At 37.2% G+C, this 23,372-nt stretch overlaps 1 protein-coding gene across 1 annotated transcript in view; it reads left to right on the forward strand.

Moving 5' to 3' along the window:
- The window catches only part of IL1RAPL1 (interleukin 1 receptor accessory protein like 1), a 728,553-nt gene that overhangs the window by 134,020 nt on the left and 571,161 nt on the right, over nucleotides 1–23,372 (forward strand). The gene's annotated exons all lie outside the window — the stretch shown is intronic.

Here is a 23,372-nt window from a genome sequence, read left to right on the forward strand (position 1 = left end):
CCTTAGATGCTTATCCTTTCATTTCAGGAAGGTTGCATAAAATGACCAAAATGAAAATCTAAACTGTTGCTGGCACACGGTTTTCTTTTTAAAGATTCAATAAAATGATTAATGTTTTTGGTTTTCCACCAGAAGTTCCCATGGAGGGAATCAGTTCAGTTTCTTCTACCCAAGTGAAAACGTGTGTGCCACTAGACCCTATAGCTTTAATGGCTGTAATTTTTATTTGCTATCTAATGTAAGTGTGACTGCTACTTATCATGAGAAGAGTTCTTTTGGTTAGATTTTCTCAAATTGAATGCACTGCATGATGATTACAGTGTTTCCTGATATTTACATGTCTTGAATTTAAGTCAAATGTTGAAATCAGTCCACTATAAATATTTGTTTCAGTATTCTCTGAGGGAAATGAAAAAATGTTCATGGACTTTGCTGAGTTACCTATGAAACTTAATTCCATGATAAAATTCCATTTTTTACAGTACTGGTGAAGATCTTAATTTTGGAAATAATTCAGTTGAGGTTTTTGGTAAATCAAATTTGATACTAAAATAAATATTGAACTTGAAAGCTTATTTCATCTAAGAAGTGCTCTTTGCACATTTCTGAAAATCATGTACTTTAAGGTTCCTAAATGAGGGCTAATAACTAACTTTCAGACGCTTGTTTCTGGAAGGGATGGTAATGAACACAAAGTTTTGTGAACTCTTATATATTTTTATGTCTTTTTAGGTCATTACATTCTTTCTAGTTTCAAGTGCTGTTTATACAGTTTGTCTCCTAAAATAAAATAGTTAAGGGTAAGCTACCTCTCTGCTACATCATTTACTTCATAGAGTTAAGGTGTATGGTATTGCATGGAACTGTACAGTTTCTGCTCGTTCAACATCAGCAGCAGACATCACAGGGCAATTGTCTCCTTATTATGCTTGATCAACGCAGTAATGTTAACTTTACCCTGTATCTTAATGTGCAGCATAGATTCTCTAAGGTAACTTATTGAAAGAGGATATATATAGTTCTCCAGACCTTAACTTTTCTCTTCTAAGACAAAAGCAGGTGAATTGGCTTTTAAGATAATCACAGCTGTTTGAAAGTTATAGTTGAACTGTAATAGCTGTCATTTTTATCTCTCCCATCTTTGTTGGTAAATTAATTATAAGTCTTTAAGTATTTATTTCTACAAAAGAATATGTTGGAAATTTTGTCTCTAAGGTGCAAACTGAGATACTTCACAGGTTGCAGTGAATTCTTATCTGTATTGTTGTTTACTGCTTTTAAGATCATTGAGGGGTATTTATGCTAACCCTGAAAAAAGAGTTCAGTTTGCCAAATTTGTTGTGAAACTGATGTTTTCTGGTACTGAACATATGCTTAGAATCATAGAATGGTTTGGGTTGGAAGGGACCTTAAAGATCATCTAGTTCCAATCCACCTGCCACTGGCAGGGATGGGGCATCCACAACCTCTCTGGGCAACCTGTTCCAGTGCCTCACCATCCACACAGTAAAGAACTTCTTCCTTACATCTAATCTAAATCTACCCTCTTTCAATTTAAAGCCATGTGGGACAGTGTCAGACGTTTTGCACAAGTCCAGGTACATGATGTTAGTTGCTCTTCCCTTATCCACCAACGCTGTAACCCTGTTGTAGAAGGCTACCAAATTTGTCAGGCATGATTTGCCCTTAGTGAAGCCATGTTGGCTGTCACCAGTCACCTCCTTATTTTCCATATGCCTTAGCGTAGTTTCCAAGAGGATCTGCTCCATGATCTTGCCAGGCGCAGTGGTGAGACTGGTCTGTAGTTCCCTGGGTCATCTTTTTCCCTTTTTGAAAATGGGGGTTGTTTCACCTTCTCCATTCAGTGGGAACTTCCCTGGACTGCTACAACTTCTCAAATATGACGGATAGTGGCTTAGTTACTTCATCTGCCAGTTCCCTCAGGATTTGCGGATGCATGTCATCAGCTTCCATGGACTTGTGCGCTTTCAGGTTCCTTAGATAGTCTTGAACCTGATCTTCTCGTACAGTGGGCAGTTCTTCATTCTCCCAGTCCCTGCCTTTGCTTTCTGCAAATTGGGCAGTGTGGCTGGAGCACTTGCTGGTGAAGACTGAGGCAAAAAAGTTGTTGAGCACCTCAATCCTTTCCATGTCATGGGTAACCAGGTCTCACATTTTCTTCTGGAGAGAGTTCACATTTTCCTTAGTCTTCCTTTTATCACCAGCATACCTATAGAAGCTGCTCTTGTTGCCCTTGACATCTCTGGGCAGGTTTAATTATCTCAGGGCTTTAGCTTTCCTGACCTGTTCCCTGGCTGCTCGGACAATTTCTCTGTATTCCTCCTAGGCTACCTGTCCTTGCTTCCACCCTCTGTAGGCGTCCTCTTTGTGTTTGAGTTTGTCCAGGAGCTCCTTGTTCATCCACGCAGGCCTCCTGGCGTTTTTGCCTGACTTCCTCTTTGTTGGGATGCATCACTCCTGAGCTTGGAGGAGGTGATGCTTGACTATTAACCAGCTTTATTGGGCCCCTCTTCCCTGCAGGGCTTTATCCCGTGGTACTCTACCAAGCAGATCCCTCAAGAGGGCAAAGTCTGCTCTCCCAATGTCTAGGGTAGCGAGCTTGCTGTGTGTCTTCCTCACTGCCCTAAGGATTGTGAACTCCACCGTTTCACGGTCACTACAGCCAAGGCTGCCCTTGAGCTGCACATTTCCCACCAGCCCTCCCTTGTTGGTGAGAACAAGGTCTAGTATAGCACCTCTCCTTATTTGCTTCTCTATCACATGGAGAAGGAAGTTATCATCACTGCGTTCCAGGAACCTCCTGAATTGCTTATGCCCTGCCATGTTGTCTCCCCAACAAATATTGGGGTGACTGAAGCCCCCCATGAGGACCAGGGCTTGTGAATGTGAGGCTGCTCCTATCTGCCTATAGAGGGCTTCATCTGGTCGGTCTTCCTGGCTGGGTGGCCTGTAGCAGACCCCATTATAATGTCACCAGTCCCTGCCCTCCCTTTAATACTGACCCGTAGGCTCTTGATCGCTCCTCATCCATCCCCAGGTAGAGCTCCAGGCACTCCAGCTGGTCACTGACACTGACAGTGACACTCCCTCCTCATCTTCCCAGCCTGTCCTTCCTAAAGAGCCTATATCCTTCCATTCCAACACTCCAGTCATAGGAGCCATCCCAACATGCCTCTGTGATGCCAATAAGATCATAGCCCTGCAGGCATGCACATGTCTCTAATTCCTCTTGTTTATTCCCCATGGTATGTGTTTTTGCATAAAGGTGTTTAAGTTGGGCCCCTGATGAAGCTGCCTTACTGGTTGGAGTGGCTGGAATTCCTTTGTGCTGCTCTTCAGGTGCTCTCCTGCTGACCTGGGATCCCTCTCCAGGCTCTGGGCATCTGTTGCTGGCACTGGCATCAAACTGGTAGGAGTGGGATGGCTTGAGGTTCCTTTCCCTTGGCAACTTTGGTTCTGTGAAGGGATTGAATGGTTATAGAGTATGTTGAAAAGCTTTGAGTTGGGAAAGGTAAAAGTAATGAAGAAACAGTTTGAGAATTGAAAAACAAACAATCAAACAAACCACTGTAAGTGTAAAGGTCGTTATAACAATGCACTCTTTTTCTGAGTAAAAGTTGCCAATTTTCTAGAGGCTAAACTCAAGTCTGTTGAAAATCAATGTAGTACACTTCAGTGGATGCTTGGTCAGGCCCTTCGAAGTCAAATGTTGCATCCTTAGGTAAATATGAGGAGCAATTTTCCTAGTGAAAAGATCTCAACTAAAATAAATTCTCTGTCTTTATTCCTCTTCATAGATATCTGTGAAAGAAATAACATTTTTTACTGATTTCAGTCATTGAAAATATCACCGTCTGACTCATGCTAGAAAGAGGTATTAAAGATCAATAAGGAAAAAAAAAAAAGAAATAGCAGGCACTGATGGGTGTGCCAGCAGTCCAAATAGCCAGCCTTTGTATCTCTTTTTTTCCTTTGCAAGTTGTTTTCTGCATCCTGCTTTGATGTCAATGTACACTGAAATTGATACTAATATTGACATTAACTTGTACAAAATTAATGTTTAACATGAGTATTTAATGTTAATTCAATTTTCAGGAATACCTACTAAATGAAGTCCTGCGGAGTGTATTCATTAAACAACTAAGGATTTCTTTTCCTGCAGATTTGCTTTGTTTTTTTGAAAAACCCAAATAGTTAAATTAAGCTATTTTCTCTTTGTTTTCATCAGCTGGATATTAGCAGTTGGCAGTCACTGTGCCAAAAAGCCTTTAGGAATATGGTTCCATAAAATAATAGAGGCCTATTGGAAGATTCCTAGTGCTTAAAGAGCCTCCAAGATTTTGTAATACTTCTGAGGGCTGTGTTTAGGGATGACTGTCAAAATGTTTACTAGTGTCTTTACCACCACTGATGAAAATACAGTATTTAACAAAAGAACCTAATATTGCCTGGAATTTCACCACCAGGTGGTATCTATTTATGTATTTAAAGATAACCCTGGTATGTGGAGCTCCTTACTTTGTTGTGTTGATGAGTAAATGGAACTTTTTTTACTCCTTAAGATATAACGCGATTTTGCATCCTGAAGTTGGCAAGTATGTTTGCTTATGCCAAAATGATTTTTAAGAGATGTGTGTTGTGCTTTATATTATTTTACCATCTCAGGCAGATTGTGCAGAAAGGCGATGAGGTGTGTGAGAAGGTTGGAGAAAGAAAAATAGCAATACTTCAGTTTACTAAAGGGAAATGTGTTGGCATCGCAAGTGAATAAATATATTCTTGTGTTAGTCTTCTGCTTTAACTCCAAAATGCAGTTTGTTTCATTTTATCTCTGACAGAGCTTTCATTTAACATCAAGAACAGCTTTAAGTGTGGCTTGAGCTGTTGTTTATCACAGGTAAATAGCTGAGAGGACACATGCAAATGATATATGTTGTATTAAGTTTTTATACACTGGACGTGAAACAAATGCACAACATGCTGAGATCAAATGTGTATGTGGCCAAAGAAAGACAATAAAGCAAACTATTCAGTTTGTCAGTAACATATACTGCTATTTAGGTTACTTATGTATGTGACCCTAAGTGTTTAAGGCAATTTTTACTCATTTTTTTTTAGTAGGAAAGATGCAAGGACATTGTACAGATATTGGAAAGATAATGAGATAATAGTGCTTGGGGTGTTATCTCAGTCCTCATTGCATGCTGCATTTTTTGGGTATCTTGTATTTTCTTTTTCATTCATCCATGACTCACTTTTCAAACGATCCTACTGTGGCAGTAATGTACATATATTTTTTTCTCACTCTCTTGGCACAAAGAGGGTATGGGAGTTAGCCATGAATATTTACTTCCTAATAGGCTTGACTGTATCAGCAAAATGCATGGTATAATGCTCAAAAGATGTTTTTTTTCCTTTCAGGTTGTCTGAAAAATATTTAAAGGAATTGTTGATTATCTTAAATATTATAATCGTAGATTATATATTTCACAGAAAAGTTGAACGTCAGATCTGGCTGAGTTATTGATGCCTCAGAACTGACAACTGTTTACTTCACGTATAAAATGAGTAGAGCCCACTTCCCAGCAAACAGGCATCCTAAAAACAGCCTCTAAAAAGAGCCAGGAATCTTGTATCAAATGCACTGATGCACACATTCCTCCCAGATATGGATTATATGAATGAACCCTAAGGTGTATCAGCAAGGCAGGGAAGCAAATTTTTTTTCTTTCCCCTTTTTGAGAGTGGTTTTGTGAGCTGACAGTTTGGTCAGGAAGGTTGTTTTGCAGACATCTTGGAAAGTCCTGAAATGAAAATAAAAATGTACAGAAGGTATTCAAATTGCAGAGGGGTCATCTCTAGAAATATATATTTGAAATTGCGTGCGTTTGAAGCTATACCTAAATCAGCATGTGTCATGACTGGCTTGATCAGCTGGTGGCAACAGATGTTTCTGAGCAGTGATACTGATCTCCCCTAATTTTGGTTTAAGCAAGTCATTCCAGCTTCCTGTTTGAAGTCTGGAGAGAGAAAATTCTATCCAGAGGTGGGGACTTCCCTTCTCCTAGGATGAAGCAGATCATTCCTTAGTGCCTGTCTCTTCCCTTATGCTGCTTGCAGGCCAAGTTTGGTACAGATGAACACTTTGAAAATACAGACTTGGCTAGGAAAAAAGGAGTGCTAATCAATGTGGAAAGAGACAGATCCTGTTAACACATCCTAGTAGGATATCATTCCTTGTAAGACTTGCATGCATATTGTTATGCCCATATAACAGACTGCAAAGAAGATTCAGCCTGAGGCTTATCAGTCTTTGCTTGGATGCCAGGTTGAAGAATATAACTGGTGGTGATAGTGGTTCCTGCAAACTCTTTTTCCGCTCATGTTTCTTTCATGATCTTTCAGTCCAGACCACAGTGTTTGCTAATATATTATGTATCAACTAAAATATCGATATCCAAGAAGGCCTTAGGCTTGCAAAGGTTTGATCAAGAGCTTATCAGTGTTTGGCTTCTGTTGCAGCACATTGCAGCACATTGCTGCATCGCAGACATGGAAATTTTTATTATGTAAACCACTTGTACAAAAAACTGTATGCAGTTTTATGATATTTTTTTTGTGAGCGATTTGAAGCCCATTTGAAGAAATCTGCTTCACAGATCAATCTATTACTGTTCTTGCACAGAAGGTCAGTGTGGTTGATTTCCCAGTACAAAGGGGTCATAGTGACTTGCTGTTCCTTGCTGTTGGATAACAGTATCTGGCCATCTCATGACTGTCGTGGACAAACAGATCCGATGCAAGAAAAATGTGTCTACCTCATGAGTTTGATTTCTTTCCATGGCCTTCTCCATACAATTTTGATACAATAGGACTCCTATGAAAAAAACCCTACTTTTGGCTTTAGACTAGGATGAAGTCAACATTCCATACTTACATATGAGGAAAGTCTTTTATTCAGCAGTGTGTCAGGTTGGTTGTTTCCATTTTGAGATGGAAAAGGACTTTTTAAAGAAAAGTTACAGACGTGCTCAGTGTAAAAGGCTACATAAGTATTGTCATCTAAGGATGAAGCAAATCACAAAGCAAAGCCTTTACCAACTGCAGTATTCATGGAGGTTATTGCTTTCCCAGACTTTTCTCTCGACCAATTTTCTACTTTCCTTCTGTGAATTTCCAGCTTTCACATTGATTATCCCTTGACCTTGCAGCCTCTGATTTTGTCCTGTTTTCCTTATTGTCCTCAGCTTGGCATCAAGCCTCATTGCAACTCCTTCCTTACAAAGTAGTGATCTTCTGTCATGGGTAAAGTTTAAAGGCATAAACTGATACTATTTTCCTTGGGGGAAAAAAAATAATAAAGGCTTACTTTTGTTTAGCTAAAAAATAAAAATGAAGGATGATATAGGGAGAATTTCTGCTTTCAGAAGAATAGATTCTTCCACTTAACTTCTCACAGCCCTTTTCTGGAAAGGCTTCTTATACCAGCATGAGCACCTGTTAACTGTTACCAAATCTTGCAGTTCGTTAAGAAGGTGCTTATCCTCCTAATATTGATGTGTGATGGGATCATGAATCACCAAACTCTGAGGGGGAAGAAGCCCCATCCTTTCCCTTAAGTATGGATGCCAATAACACAGTGAAAGGGGCTAATTACCAGAAGTCCATCTTTGCTGGAATTCAACTGCAAAAGGCAATTTTGTCAATAGACAATCCTAGATCTTCTGGATCTGGCAGTTTAATACAAGATGTTTGAAAATAAGCTTTCCCAATCCACTGTGTCCTTTCAGGAGGGGTCCTTCTCATTCCAGTGGCTCATGGGTTTACAAAAACTCTGTAGCGTCCTGTGGATCCCTAGGAAAATTTTATAATCTTCATTACTTCTGAGATCTCTGGGACTGTTGGCCTTCACAGAACACTTCTTGCCTGCGCTGCCTCTACCGATCCCATGTTTATGGTCTATCTTATTCTGTGCTGTGCATTTGCACTCCAGAAATTATTTCTGAGCACACTCAGTTACTCTCCAGAAGAGAACTACGCCCTTTCCCCCCAGAAGTGTCCCATTTGAGCCACAGGGCAGCAGTCAGGATAAAGCAGCTTGCCTTTCTAGTGTCCAGCCTCACCCTTAAAAAGAAAAACAAGCGCATACACAATGAATGCTGAACAAACAAAGCAGATCTATGTTGCAGCTCAGTGAGATGGCAGTGAGATAAACTTCCACTCCAGTGGTGGTTCACCAGTACCAAATGTGTGGGCGGTTCATCCATAACGTGGAGGTTTTGCATTTTGTGTTCTAGAGTTTGATCTCTGTAACTCTGACTTTTTCAAAAATCAAAAACATCAAGCCCTGCTGTGGGTTTGGTTTTATTTAATTTGATGAACTGAAGAAATCTTACTGTGGCTTCTCTATCCTCTATTCCTTTCCTTCACTGTTGATCAAAGAGGCAAGATGACCTTTATACATATTGTATTCTCGCTATTTTATGCAAAAATGCTGTGAAGATTTCTCAGCCGCTGCAGTTCTGAAGCTAAAAAGGGCCTCCTAGCACTTCAGCCTAAATACTACTTAGGAAAGAAAGGGCGATTCCTTGAGTATTGTTCTTTTCCTATCTTAATATGTGCAAATGGCTTATAAAATACAGTGCATTGTAAAATCAGAGGGTAAAACTGGGCCTTTGGCCTTTGACCTTTGACTCATTTCATATTCAGCTTTAGACCTTAAAGTTACTAACTTTTGTATGAATCTTACATTTTTTTGATCTACTGCTACTATCTATGATTGTGTAGATTTTTTTTTCCAAAGAATTCTTCAATATTAACAGTAAGAAAGAAAAGGGAATGACAGGCCTCTATTGGGTTAGTTGGTGAAAGATGTTTACGTGAAAAAAGGCTATCACCATCACAGAATTTTTTTTAATGTATCAGTGTCTTCTTGATGTGTTCTCTAAAATGCCACTAAGTGCAATTAGTTCCTGATGCAATATGCATACATACTGTACAAATGGACAAAGTCCATTTTATATTTAAGGGAAAGAGAACATATAATTTTCTCTAAGAGCTGTTTTCTGTCTGTAATTTTGTAAATAAGTGAATGAAACAGGTTCTAAAAAACAGAAAGAGAGAATTTTGTTGTATAATCAGTTATGTAGACCTAGGACAAGTATGAGAAAGCCAACAAAATGTGCCTACTGTCTTGAGCAATCTATACTTTTCTTTGTCGTGTGAGAGTGCATTATGCATAGTAAGGGACACAAATAACACTCCCTGTGTTTGTTTTTTTGGGAAAGTTAGTAAATCAAAAAGGCATAAGAAATCTGAAGAATTTTATTTGAACTAGTGGAGATAAAAGTATGTAAGAATGTTATTAAAAAAGGGATGGGAGGGAAAGGAACACTTTCTGTTTCATTTTGTTCTGGACAAGCAGAGGAATGTAAGCAAACTCTTTTTCTACTGCCAAGAATATTCAGAGTCTTACTAATAGTCTTTCTAAGTGTTTAGTGAATTCATCTTGGTGGCAATACTTAATTAACTAAGGCCCAGTGCAGCATGAGCTGAAAGAGCAGAATGGGTAATTCATTGTAAATATGACTCGTTTTATGTCCATTTTTCATTGCTTCTTGACTGATGTTTAGTATTAATACTCTAAAGTAATTGGCTCTCTTCCTGTCTTCTGGCTGTGGGGCTTGGGAGATTTTTTTTTTGGTGAGTGTGTGTGTGTGCGCTGTATTTAAAGTGTGCACTTTGAGCTTTGTGGGAAACTCCTCATTGTCATAGCAAAAAAATCTACAAAGGATCTGAATTCAAAATATAGCAGTCAAGTTTCAAATTCAGAATATTAGACATAGAACCTGACTTTTCAATACTTTCTCAGAGATGATAGTTTGTATGGTGAAAGCTGCGGCTTCTCTGCAGTTGTTTCCCCTTCTTAAATGTTCTCCCAGAAGTGCTACCAATGTCACTGATGGGCTCAGTCTTGGCTGGCAGTGGGTTTGTCTTGGAGACAGCTGGAACTGGCTCTGTCGGACATGGGGGAAGCTTCTGGCATCTTCTCACAGAATGTAGAGAAGCCCACCGCTACCAAAACTTTGCCAGGTACACCCAATACATACACACTGAAAGAATAACCTTCAGAGACATCCCTCACCCAGCCTAGGATACATGTTGCCCCTTTTCCATCCTGCTGTGTGAATAAAGCTGTCACCAAAACAAACTATGCTTTCTACATGGTGAGGCAGAGTCTTTCTAGAGGTCAGATTTTCTATTTCCTGCATTTTTTCTCTCTCTGAAGAATGGGAAAAGGTCAGAGAAGGAGAAAGAGCTCCTAAGGTCAAACTGCCGTGTTAAGTATGAACATGATCAGGATATTTGGGTTTTAGGGCTTCCTTTAGCATAAGGATCAAAGAAAACACAGTTTATGAAATAATGCTTACAATGTACTGCTGTTATGTCATTGCAGCGTAGTCTAAAAACCTTATTCTTAATGCAGCAAAAAGTTCCCCATCATTTAAACACTTAACTGAATTTTTTTCTATTCATTAAATCAATATCTTATACTCTCCACTTTTCATATATGTAATGTCTTCTCCTTTGTAAAGAAATTTATCAGAGCACATGCTTTACAGAAACTGACTCAAGAAGTACCATTTCCTAGGTGGTAACAGAGGATGTCTTTATGAGATGAATGCGTTCAAGTGGATTCTTTTACTTCACTTTGCAGAATGGGAAAATAGGCTTGCAGAGCACACCTAAGATAGTAACTCATTTACAAAGTATTTTTGAGATAAGGAGAGTGTAGGAAACAAAAGAAATTGGTGAAAAATACGTTCCTTTGAATCTGGCTATTTAAAAGAAAACTTTTTACTAAAATGTTAAACTCTTAAAATGGTACCCGTCTTTTACTATGTTATGGTTCAGCTGAAAAAGTGTATAAGTATCCATCCAAAATATTTCTATTTTGTTTTGCCTGTTAATTTTCATTGCTTTTTTCTCACAAAGGAATCTGGTGTATTTTCAAAGCATTAAAACTAAGTTTACAACTAGATTATCTTAATTCCTTTATATGTTACTTTATAAATCACCCTTTAAAAAAGGTAGAATGCATCTTCAGTTGGTATAAATTAACTGCGCTTATTGGCTGCAATAAATGTTGACAATTTATATTACTAAGGGTTGGGACAGGAAGGTTTCTTTGAGCTGTAAATATAAGAAATAGACCATAATAATGTAAGATACAGACTGTAAATCCAGTCAACACTTCCCTTTACTTGTTCAGAAGGAAATACAATGATGTGTTTAAGAGTACATGGTATAACTTACACTTGAAGAACTTAATGTCCAATGTGTTGTCATAGAAGGCTCAATGATTACAGTTTATTCACTGAAGTAATTGTGAACATATAATTATTTCTTCCATTACTAATAATTACCAACCCATTTTACTTAGGCATAAAAACCAAGACAAAAAATTACATTAAGGCAGGCTGAGAAGGAGGAAAAAATTATTTTCTTTAGTTGCAAACTCTAAAATAAAATATACGGAGCCAATGGGCCAAAAAATTGCTTTTGCTAAACAGTGACATAACCCTTGTTTCTTATTTCCACTTTCTGTAGAACTCCAGCCAAATGGAAATCTGCATCTTTAGCCTTTTTTTCTGGCATTCACTGTCTTGCCTGTATCTCATTATATTTTGCAACGTAATGTGTCTGTATAGAGTTCTGGTTTTGTGTCAATGATTTTCTCGTATGAATATTGATACCATTACCTATGCATAGAATTGCTGCTGTGAAGATGGCAATTCTAAAGGTATCTATATTGCTGAGGGAGCAAGTCCTACCAAAAACCTTGGGTTTTGAACAGAATTATTATTGGCTTGCAACTAATGCCACTACAGGGAAATGTAAAATAGTGCTATAAAAATCACTGATTGGAGTGTAGATTCTTTAGGACAATGACTCTTTTTTTTTTGGACTAGAAAACTGGAAGAAAGTTATGATTCAGTCCATAGTTTAACTAGGTCAGAATATTATTAACTTCTCTCACCTAGGACCCATTTGACAATAATTCACATACTACTAGAGATACATCATCACTTTTTCTGCCTGCACAGTGTTTGCTTTCCGACTTGATGTTATAGAGCAGGTGCCTAGGTGCTCTCAGAAATAATAGGTAAAATAATTGAACACCCCAAAAGAAAATATAAGAGACTAAGTCCTTGCATATTCATGCACACTTTCCCTTCTCTTTATTTTAAGATTAAGGGTTGAGGTTGAGTGTCTTTACTAGACTAAAATTTTTAGTTTCTGACTGTCTCTGCTTTTGTACAAAGTTGACTTCCAAATCCTTGTTGTGAGAGAACTGGCAAATCCTCTGGATGTATTAACTGGATCATGCCACAGGGTTCGTTACCTTAATGTAAATAGTAGCAGAACAGAGTTCCCCTCTGACCCCCCTCACCCCCTCCATCTGGTCCCATGACAGTGGGCCATTGAACAGTATTATTTGTTTTTCATGCAGGCATACAAAGTAAAAAAATATTTCAGCATCTTCCCTAAAGCTTTCTTTTCAGAAACACCTGAACTGAAAACAAAGTTAAATGCATTAGTTAGTCAGATTTTTTGATAACTTAGATCCAAGCAGTAACTGCTTGGAGTTTGTCTATGCAATGGCAGTGAAGAATTTGCACTGAAGTATTTATCCTGAAAAATAGAGCAAATCATAGACAAGCTTTCTTTCCTCTGAAATGTATTAAAACCTATTAAGTACTAAACTGATTCTATAAATGCGATAGCAGTATAGCTCTTTGGAGTAAATTAAAACAATTACTGGAACATTTTCAAAAGGCTCACAGCAACTTTTCAGCATCATTGCTAACTTGATAATCCATGAGTATTTATCAGTATAACTCATGCTAAACACCATGGGACAAATCAATTGTGAGCAAATAGGAGGACTAGTTATTGAGATATTATCAGATTGCTCATAATCACATATTTTGCCCTCTGGATTTGTACTGCAGTTTGCATCCTTGAAGTCCATTCACATTTTAACGTAATTAAGCCTTTGCTGTATCTGTTTGGTAGGTCCTGTTTGGTTACACTAACTATCCAGGTTTTTAAATAACATAATCAGGCACAGTCTGATAAATCTAGAACATATTCAGATCTGTTTCTGACATTCATTCTTCTCATTCTTCAAAGTAAATTTCCTTAAGGCAACCTAGGAATTATTCCCATGACCCAAATTTCTCTTGTTTATTCTTGCTCATCTGTGCATAAGAGTCAAAATCCTACAGCTTCCCTGGTTCTTTGAGTAGTACCAACTGGCCCGGTTTAGATTATGTCTTTCTCTTTTTCCAGATTTCTTCCACAAAGTTAAGGAGGAAATCCTAAATGGAACCACAGCTTTCTCCTACCAACACACTCCTAACTTGGTTTTTTTTTCCATCCCTGTGGTGCTGAAAAGGCATTTTACAAAAACCACCTGATCAGAGATAGAGCACTTTCAGCAATGCTAAAAATATAGGGGAAAAAACAGTAAAAAAAAATATTTCCAGGCATCTCACCTTGCACAGATACCTTTCCTGTAAGTCATTTCTTCATCACAAACCACTCGGCATTTCTGTGACTTATTGTTTCACTAGAAATAGATAATTGTTTATCAGATGTTAAATTCCATTGGAGGAAAAGCAGAATGCGAAGAGAAGATGTGCTCGGATTCCAATTTTTTATCTTTTCCTTCATTTTTTCCAGATTGCTACAAGGTCTGTCAATTATGAAGCCAAATCATGCACTCTCTCTGACAAATGCATCAAGGCTTGACACCTCTTCTGGTCAGGTTTCATTTGTGTGTGCTGAAATTTCTTCACTTATTCAGACAAACTGAAAGCTTTGCTATTGATTAGTGATTTTTTAAGGAGAAGGCTTTCATATTGCAACAGTGTGTGAATTTAAGTAAGCTTTGTGTCAACTGTGACAAAATCCTTGAAAGATACTCTGGCTTATAAAAATTGAATGTGTCATGGAAATTATTTTTTATCAGATGGGAAACAAAATACAAGGAGAAAGAAAAATAAAACCCACGTAGGTTTGTTGTTAATGAACCTGTATTCAAATAATTATTTGTCATTATATCTTTGATTATTTCTCCTTTCATAAGTTGTCTCATGTCTCTCTCTTTCCTCAGTCAGTACTTCATTCCTGAAGAAAACCAGGCAAACATCTTTTTATCTAATACCTCCATTTTGCTTCAACATTAGAATTACCTTCAAAAAAAGAGAGTGAAATCTAAATTTGGTTTTTTGGCTTAATTTTCCTTGGGGGAGAACTATGTATGGAATTTGGTAGATTCCTTCTTTGCAGAAATGACAAGAGACAGTGATCCAAGTGAACAGTTGATAACAATATATTCTGGCTTCTTTGTTCCTTGTCTGTCATGATTCAATACATTCAACATAAGTTATGCTATTTAGAGATCTTCTAGAAATCTGATATGTATGTACATACCAGATAGATCCCCTTCTCATAAAAATACGTTGCAAGCTGACAGCACCTATCTTCATTAAAGGTAATATAATTTGTATTCTCTATTTATCTTTCTAATACCATAGAGTCCTAATAGCTCTGAAATAAGAATACCCTTCATTTGTTTATATTTTTTTATTGTTTAATGTCTTGCCTATTAGTACAATTAATGTGGTTGTTTCCATATTTTGCACAAAACTAGTAGTATTTTAATTCACTAATATTTTTCATTATACAGAAATTACCTAGGTTTTTTTGGCGTCTGTCCTGTCCAAATCCTTTAATTTGCACATCTTAGCAGCTTGGCTTTAGATCATGTGTACCATGAAGGAGAAACTTTCCCTATGTACTACTATGTGCTTGTAAAAAAATAAAACCCATAAACAAACCTAAAGCCCCTAATTTTTAGTCTGATTCACCTCTAAAGAAAGGTAATCAACTGTGACTCAAAATCCCGAGCTCTTGCAATAAGCATACAGTAATCTTTAAACAGGTGTTCCTGTTGGATTGAAAATACTCTGCTGTGATGTGGGACATGGGGTATGTTAGTATTCAGAACATATTTTATCATTTATCATGCTTTGGCAGGGAACAGAGTGCCAGGTGTGGGAAGCCTGATGTTTTTGCCATTAACAGAAACCCTAAATCATCAATATTTCTAAGACAGCCAAAATTATTTAGTCTGACCATTCAATTCTATATTTCATCCTTTCAGTAGCTAATGGATTGTTTATGAAACTTCTGAATGGCAATGCACAATAGCTAAGAAACTAAAATAATGGAAATTTAATGTTCAAGTTATGCAACTCAGATTTTAGACATTTATGAAGTTCGTTGGTTATTAACAACTTCAGGCACACGGGCTGCATTAAATCTAAATTGTGTAATTATACATGATGCTCCTAAGTACTGGGAGAACCAAACAGACCCTCCTGAGACACAGTCAAGTTGCTTGCTTAGAAAAATCTTCAGTTAACCCCACATATTTCCATGAATACCTGTAATTCAACAAAGAAAAAAAAATAATTCCTCAGAGATGTAGATATCCAGTCAATCAAAAACATCCACAGTGGCTTGTAGTAAAAGAAGAGTTTGTGGAGGCTGTTGGATAAGGCTCTGCTTCCAGCCTGTTGTAGTGGCTTTTCTATTCAGTGGAGGTGTCCTCAGCTTTGGAAACCTCCCATGAGAGCAGATCCACAACCTCACCACTGTAAAAATTTACTTCTACATTGTTTTGAATGTGAGGAGTTTTTTGTTGTTGGATCTATTCCTTCCTCTACCCCCAATATCTAATCTCAGTAATTGTTCAGGTCACTGAAGTAGGTTACGGTTTGTTCTGCTGCACTGCTTGTTGCATGGACTTGCAGAACTGATTGGTCCTTTTGTAGAATTATTGCCACTTCTTGTCAGTCTTAATCATGCATAAGATTTGTGTATTTTTGTGTCCTAATGATTAGTGGGGTAAAGAGATAACTCATCCTTCTAAATGTTGTCACTCGGGTTGTACTCTGACACTTCAGAGAAACTAGTTAACCTGAGCAATCTGGCATGAAATTCTGGTTTGTTCTTTTTTTAAAAACCTTTAATCAGTGAATCACTGAAACAGCTGGTAGAGGGCAGTTTTTTCCTCATTTGTTTTACAACCTGTTTTCTACTTCACTGACTGTGTGATGGTGAAAGATTTAGTTAAAACAAGCATGACATTGACATTTAAATCATTCTGAAGAGCTGGTAATTATGTATTTAAAAAACCCAACCAAAACCTTTTATTCCTCTAGCATTTAATCTTTTTTTTTTAAATGACAAAGTTTGAAAAAATATGTTTAAGTACTGGGAGAAATTTCAAGACTGAGAAGTCTCCAAAAATGCATCTCAGAGATCTGTCATCACTTTTCTACGGTATTTAAAACAGGAGTTTTAATGATGCTTATTCCTTCATTTTCATTAACTTTTTTTCTTAAACAAATTGCATTTGTGCTTGTCTGCTTGTTTTGTTGTGTTTTAAAAAAAAAAAAAGTGTTTGTGTGGCAAAACAGTGCTTTCTTCAGTAAAGTGGATGTGATGACTGTGAGAAGGGATCTTTGGAGTTCATTACAGCCTCAGAGGAAAGGGCAGATGTTGCATTGCATTTTAGTATTTCAAAGCTGACAGGCTGATAATTCTATATGTATATTTTGCAGACTTACAGATTTGTTAGGCAGAAGCTGAACAGTCAGGGATGGATTTTTAAGTGCTGCAGGTTGTTTATTTCTTACAAGAAATTATTCCAGAATTTAATCAGTTAAAACCTTCCTGATGGTAAATTTTGAGATGGCCTACACAGCCTCTATGGTATCTTTTTTAACTAATAATCAGGCAATGATTTGCCTCCATTGCATATCTACATCATAAATCTTTATTGAACTGTCTGGTGGCACCTAATTTTAATAGTATAATCATGCTAGCTTGGAACAAAGTTTTTTTGAAAATAGATATGACAGCCACATTACTACAAAACAAATTTCTTCCGACTGCTGTTATTGCAGTGAATGCAAAATGAATTTATGAAAATGAATGCTTAAAAGCATCATTTTTTCTAAAACGCCCTGACATTTATTAATACAAATATCCATGATGTAGCAGTAAAAATCATGAAGACTGAAAGTTCCAACATGGCTGCAGGTTGAAGCTGGAAAACCAGATTAGCTATCAAGCAGACATTTTTATAGTATGATTGTTTAACCTTTGGAAAAGTGAGGGTGGTGGATTCTCTTTTTTAACAAAGATGGCTGCGTGCCTGTCTGGCAGGCAAGGTCAACCCACCATGAGGAATTTTTTCCTCCTAAAAACATTTTCCAGTTCAAATAGGAATTACTTTAAAAGTGTCCTGCAGCTAGTTTTATGTATATGTGTGGCCATATATGTGCCACATATATTGCCATATTAATGGACCTTTTTTGTTTCAGTATTTATGAATTGTTGATAAACACAGCACAGCAGCACCCTGACAGTTTTAGGTTGTTCTCAAAGCTGAAGATGGTACTCCACAGTATTACAAAACTACATTTACACATTTCTTCCAGTATAATTTAACCCCTATTTTTTTTGGGGGGGGGGGGGGGGGAGTAATATGTTAGTGTTTGAAAAGGTAGAATGAATACAGCATTGCCTTGTCTAGTCTGCCCAAGATGCATAGAAGAGTTTCAATAGATATGACAAAGTAGTTTCTGTATTTCTGAATTTTCAATGGGAATGTTTCTAACTGTCAAAGAACATTTTTTCTTTCCCGATTCAGTCTGTTAATCTTTTGAAAAAGTATAGTTATATTTATGATGCATAATAAATACTACAACGATGAACTCAGTATTTTTTCAAAGCTCTGTGGTTATCTTACAGACCTCTGTAAATTTAAGTTCTGATTAGAAATATCAAGCTTAAAATAAATCTGCCTTTTTCTATATATTCTATTGGATTTTTGGCTGGGTTCACTTAATCTCTCCCTCCTGTTTTCATCTACATCCCAAGATTCCCCCATATTTCCAAATACAAGTGACTAAATGTATTGTTAGACTTGGACTAGGGGCTCATCCTCTTCCCTGCCACCCCCTTCTCTCTCTCTATCTCAGCCTGATTGGAGGGCTATCATCTTTCTTCTTCCTTTTCTTTTCCAGGTCATTTGACTTCAGGAACTCAGGGCCTGAGATTCAAATAAAACCCTAATGATTTAAGTTTGTGACACTTTTCATTTCTGCTTTGCTGTGGTGTTGCAAAGAACAGTGGGAAGAAGTTTCAGTGCCAAATATAGGACATGCAATCAATTTGTGTAACACAGATATTTTGGGAAAAAAGTATGAGTAACTGTGGCTGAAATCTAGCTGCAAATTTGGGTAACATCTGCAAGCTTGAAATACAGCCTTCCTTCTCCCACTTTTATTTATGACTATTTGCTTGGTAAATGTGCCAACGGATATGTAATCACAAAGCATGTACATTTTCTGAGTAAGAGGATTTAAGTGTCTGAGGAATAGGAGCTTATATATATTGTATATAAACAGCCATTTGTCTATTAAGCCAAAAGAATTTTATAAAGTGCTAATCCCAAAGGTGTCTTTCATGCCTGCAAGCAACTGTTAGTGGCTTTTATTTAATGGTTGTAAATGGAAGTCCATCCATCCAGTGCTCCTGATTATTTCTTTGTCTTTGGGCAAGGACAAAAAAAAGTTTGCACTCCCATCCTTCTTGTCTAATGGGAAAAATGAATGAATAAAAAAAAATTGAAGTTTCTATTCAAACTTTTCCCTAGGTTATAATTGACATACACTTAAAATGTACATTTGAAATTTTTGTATGGGTGTAAAAACTGTTTCTGTTGAACATATTCTGCACATTAAATCCTAAAGTAATTCTGAACAGTAAAAAAGTTCGTTCATTACAAGACTGTAACGGTATACCAGCAATGTATGTTAATTGGGAGTCTTTCTATCTCAGTCACCTTTTAGCACATGAACTTGATGGTCTTTTTTTTTGTTCTATGAGCTCTATAGCTCTGTGCATTGTTTATACATACTAGGCTTTCCCAGTTCTCTTTTAGTCTTCTGACATTTGGAGTTTACTAATTGGGTTAACATTTCTAAAGATGCAGTGACACTTCCTCAGATATCTAAGCAAATATAGGCCTATGTCACTGTGTGTTCCCATGTAAAATTTAAAATTCAGAAGAAGAAAAACAATGTCTTTGGTTGCACAGCACTCTATACAATGTCAGTTTATTTTTCATTGTGAAATGGCAATATGGCTTGTGAAGCACAGCTTGAGCATGCGAGAGAAGTGTGACCATCTTTGTCTACTGTGCCAACAGTCTGCTGCCTCTCCTGGGAAAAACCACCAGACTGGTGGTATCTGTTACTATTTGTAGGATTATCACTCCATGTAAATTCCAGCTGTTGCTCATGTGATTGGTCTTCCTGGTGGCCAAATGAGTGCTTCCTGTGCCCAGCTAGGGTAACTGTGTGTCAGCTTGGTGTTTAAAAGTCCGATCTGAATTATTCAGAGATATTCTCCCTCTGCATCAGAAGTCTCTTGCCTATGTATTTATAAGACTAGAATAGTATGAATAGCTTATACATCATGGTTTGTAGGTAGATCGTATGTTGCTTATCGTGATTTCATTCTTAATGTTAAAAGTGTCGGGTTTTTTCTGCTTTTCATTTGCTCATCCAGGCCAGTTTCTGGCTTTTACCTCTTGCTGTATGCACCTAGGCAGGAAGAAGGATGCTAGTGAGTACACATTTCGTTCTTGTTATTTTGCATCCCTGTGAAGGACTGATCTCATCTGGATGGCAGAGTCATGGTATCAGCACCTCTGAGCTTTTCTGAGCGCCAGAGGCAGTCCCAGTGACTCATAGCTGAGACAGTAGGGCTTTGAGAGCTGCCTCTGGGGCAGAGCCACATGGAGTCTCACAATCCCTGTGCTATCAAAAGCAACAATAAAGCTTCACTATGCCTGTGTGTGAAAATACCAAACTCTTGGGTGGGTTGCATTCTCATACCTATAAGAGCTATGAATGGTGCAAAAGTTCAAACTCTCACCCTTGGATTTATTCCCTTTGTCACTGAAATCATAATAACAGGATGCAAATCTCTGATTTCACTCCCAAACCTGGCTGTTTTAATGATTCCTTCTAGATCTCCCTGTCTTTATCGCAGTTGCCTCCAGCAATAGAGGCACACCTGCCAACATGAGTCAGAAAAAGTTAGCGGTCGAATGCTAATAAGAAGCACTCTTATTAATCACCATCTTGGTGGCAAGCTTGTGTGTGATGTATGTGTGTGGGCTGGTAGCAGATTAGTACCTTGTATAAGTATATACGTAACACACAAGCCTGGGATTTCATGAATATCTATAACATTTCTTTTACGGTAAGGAGTCTCTTCAATACAGCTTATTATACTAGACACAGATGTCCTAAACAAAAAACAAGCTAACAGACAAAAAAAGCTCTGTTCATCCTCATATTCTTTCAGAATCAGGAGATTCTGTGTTTTGTACAAACTCTGTTTTGTTTGTACTTGAAAGCCTTTTTGCAGAACTATTGTTAGTCCTCTAAACAGATAATTCAAAATTTCATGTGATGTTTAGGCTTGTTCATTAATTCTGCAAAGTCCTTGGGTTAGGAAATACCTTTTCCTTATCCTCCTCCACCATATTATAATGGGGGTTTATATTCACTTGAATAATGTAAAGAATAAATGTGAAAGTTTAGAAGCATCTCTTCCACATGTTTAGTTTTCCTCAGTGAACTGATACGTCTTTAGGTGCTGCAATTCTGTTTCTCTTTATTCTGCCTTTCCTTTCTTCCTCACCAATAGACCTTTTGGGTTTCTCTTTTCTCTAATGACCGTCATTTTTTATTTCTCTGGCTAGCATTCTTTCCTGAAATTAAACTCTTACTCATTTTGTAGATGGGATAATACCAAAAAGAAAATTCCAGAGACATAGGGCTGGGCTCAATAGCTGCTGAAATTGAGTGTAGAACTCCAACTGTAGTACATCGCCACCAGGACAAAAAAATTACCTTAATCTTGAAAATTAAAGATGAAAATTCCAAACCTGGAATAGCACAGTGCGGTATTCTGCTGTATGACAAAGTACTCCAGAATGAAGAGAAAGGTCATCATTGCTCATGCAAACTTCTTTGTGACAGGATTGTGTTTTTCTGATGGTCTTGAATATTATTTTGATTTTCTACTTGTGATTCGGTTTACTTCAGTTTCTTTCAATTCCTCTATTTACCTTGTGATGTATTTCTTCTTTTTCTAAATAAAATGCGAGGGTTCTCCTTATGATGTAGCTGAGGAAAACAATAAGGCAGATTCAGCTGCCACAGTGAGGGATTTCCAAGAGGTTTTGAAAAGGACAGTCTAGCTTTTGCTTGTCATAGCATTGAAATCTTGAAAATTGGAAACGCAACAGCTGAGTAATTCTCATAGTCTTTGCCACTTAGATGTGCTGGGTGTAAGCCTAATCTATCACTGTCCCAGTATAGCTTTATCATAGCCAAACAAAAGCATATTTAATTTTTTTCCCTACTTATATTTTATCATCTTCTCAATTTTATCACATTGAGTGTCAAAAGTACAACCAGAAAATTCACTTGGTTTTAAGATACTTTGTTTTGTGTAGTTTTGAACCATTCTTCTACCTGTATCCAAGCATCTACAGCTGCTGCGAAGCACCCTAGAATAATAAAAATGGGAAAAAATAGTAGTTTTTTCCTTCGGTTATTAAATGTATGGTAAATATATTCTGACTTAGAGGAAATAATGTAGGAGAAAATAGTGTGATATTCAAACAGATATGAAAGGTTTTTTAGGAACAAATAAAAACCTTACATTGTTAATGGATTACATGATTTTGCTTTGATTTTGCTGCTCCTCATGGGATAAGAAATAGGAAAAATACTTCCTTAGCGTTATTGTAGTACTGTCATAGTCAAGTGTAACAACTTCATTGTGCTAGCCTCTACATATATAAAGAGAAAAAAATTACCCTATTTCTGTGTACTAAGTGCTAAGGGAGACTGTGCTAAGGGAAATTATCTGCAGGGAAATAAATTCTACTTCAGGTTGATACTGGAAGAAAAATATACGTAGAGGGCTACATTATGAAGAGAATGGGAATGTACAGTAGTCTCTCAATGTAGGGGTCTGTTCTCTGAAATCAGCTAAGCCTATACAGAACAACTGATGATTTGACTCATGATACAAGAATCAGAGCTCTAGGGATCCATCACTGCTGTTGATATTTCACCCAACGTGATTTATATTCAGGCAGTTATGGGCTCAGATACACTGGCAAAATAATATCTAATGTAAACTATATTCTAGGGAGCATGCCTGTCAAACACTAATTATCTCTTACACTGTGCTAATTCATAGGGATAGAATGTTTCATTATAGCCACCTTTGCTATTTTGTGCTAGGTTAGATGATACGTCTGGCACTGTGGTTTATTCATTAATAATGTTAGGAAGAAACAAATAACTTAAGACCATGTTTAGAATGAATTCTATATTCCTCCAAGTTATTTGTGTGTAATTTTCTCCCCTTTTACGTTGTCTGTTTCTATCAGCCAGTAAAAGATGCAAACAAAATGTATTTCTCTTCAGTGAAGAATAAACTTCAGTTGCTGCTTGTCGTTTTGGTGCTATCATTTTGCTTCATGCACACTCAACAGAAGCCTTTCCAGAAATGTTAGCGATGATGATCTATGGCAATCTTGTGCAATGACAGCAATGCTTCAGAAACATATTTGGTGAGATGCCTGTGCAGAACATGCTTCATCACAACTTTGTTACGATCAGAATGTTACTGTATTCCAAATAGCTTAGGGCAATAAAAAATATCCGCTTGAATATTTCTGGAGCTATGATTGACTTTGAGATCTTTGCTAACACCAGCCTTTTTATATGTGTTAGTCATTCCAATTAGTGCTTGAGATGAAAAGGAGACACTCAGAACTTTGATGCTCTCATATGTCAAACTCATGCCATAATATGTTCCTCCATAATATTTTAAAGGAAAAACAAAACAAAAAATAGGTTGTTAGAAGTTGGGAGGTTTTCCTTCACTGTAAAAATACAATAATAAATCTAAAGAAAGGGAATATGGTGCATTTTCCCTCATTTGTCCATATCTCTTCCATTTCAGTCTTACATAGCACAGGCACATATGCTTTCTGAATCTATGAATACCAGACTATCAATATTTTTCTTCATGTGTAATTATTCCATATTTTCACTAAATCTAGTATTTCTGCCATCTCATTTCTCTAATATGGTACCATCCTTTAT

This window comes from Haliaeetus albicilla, chromosome 6, assembly GCF_947461875.1.
Source record: "Haliaeetus albicilla chromosome 6, bHalAlb1.1, whole genome shotgun sequence".
Lineage (NCBI taxonomy): Eukaryota > Metazoa > Chordata > Aves > Accipitriformes > Accipitridae > Haliaeetus > Haliaeetus albicilla.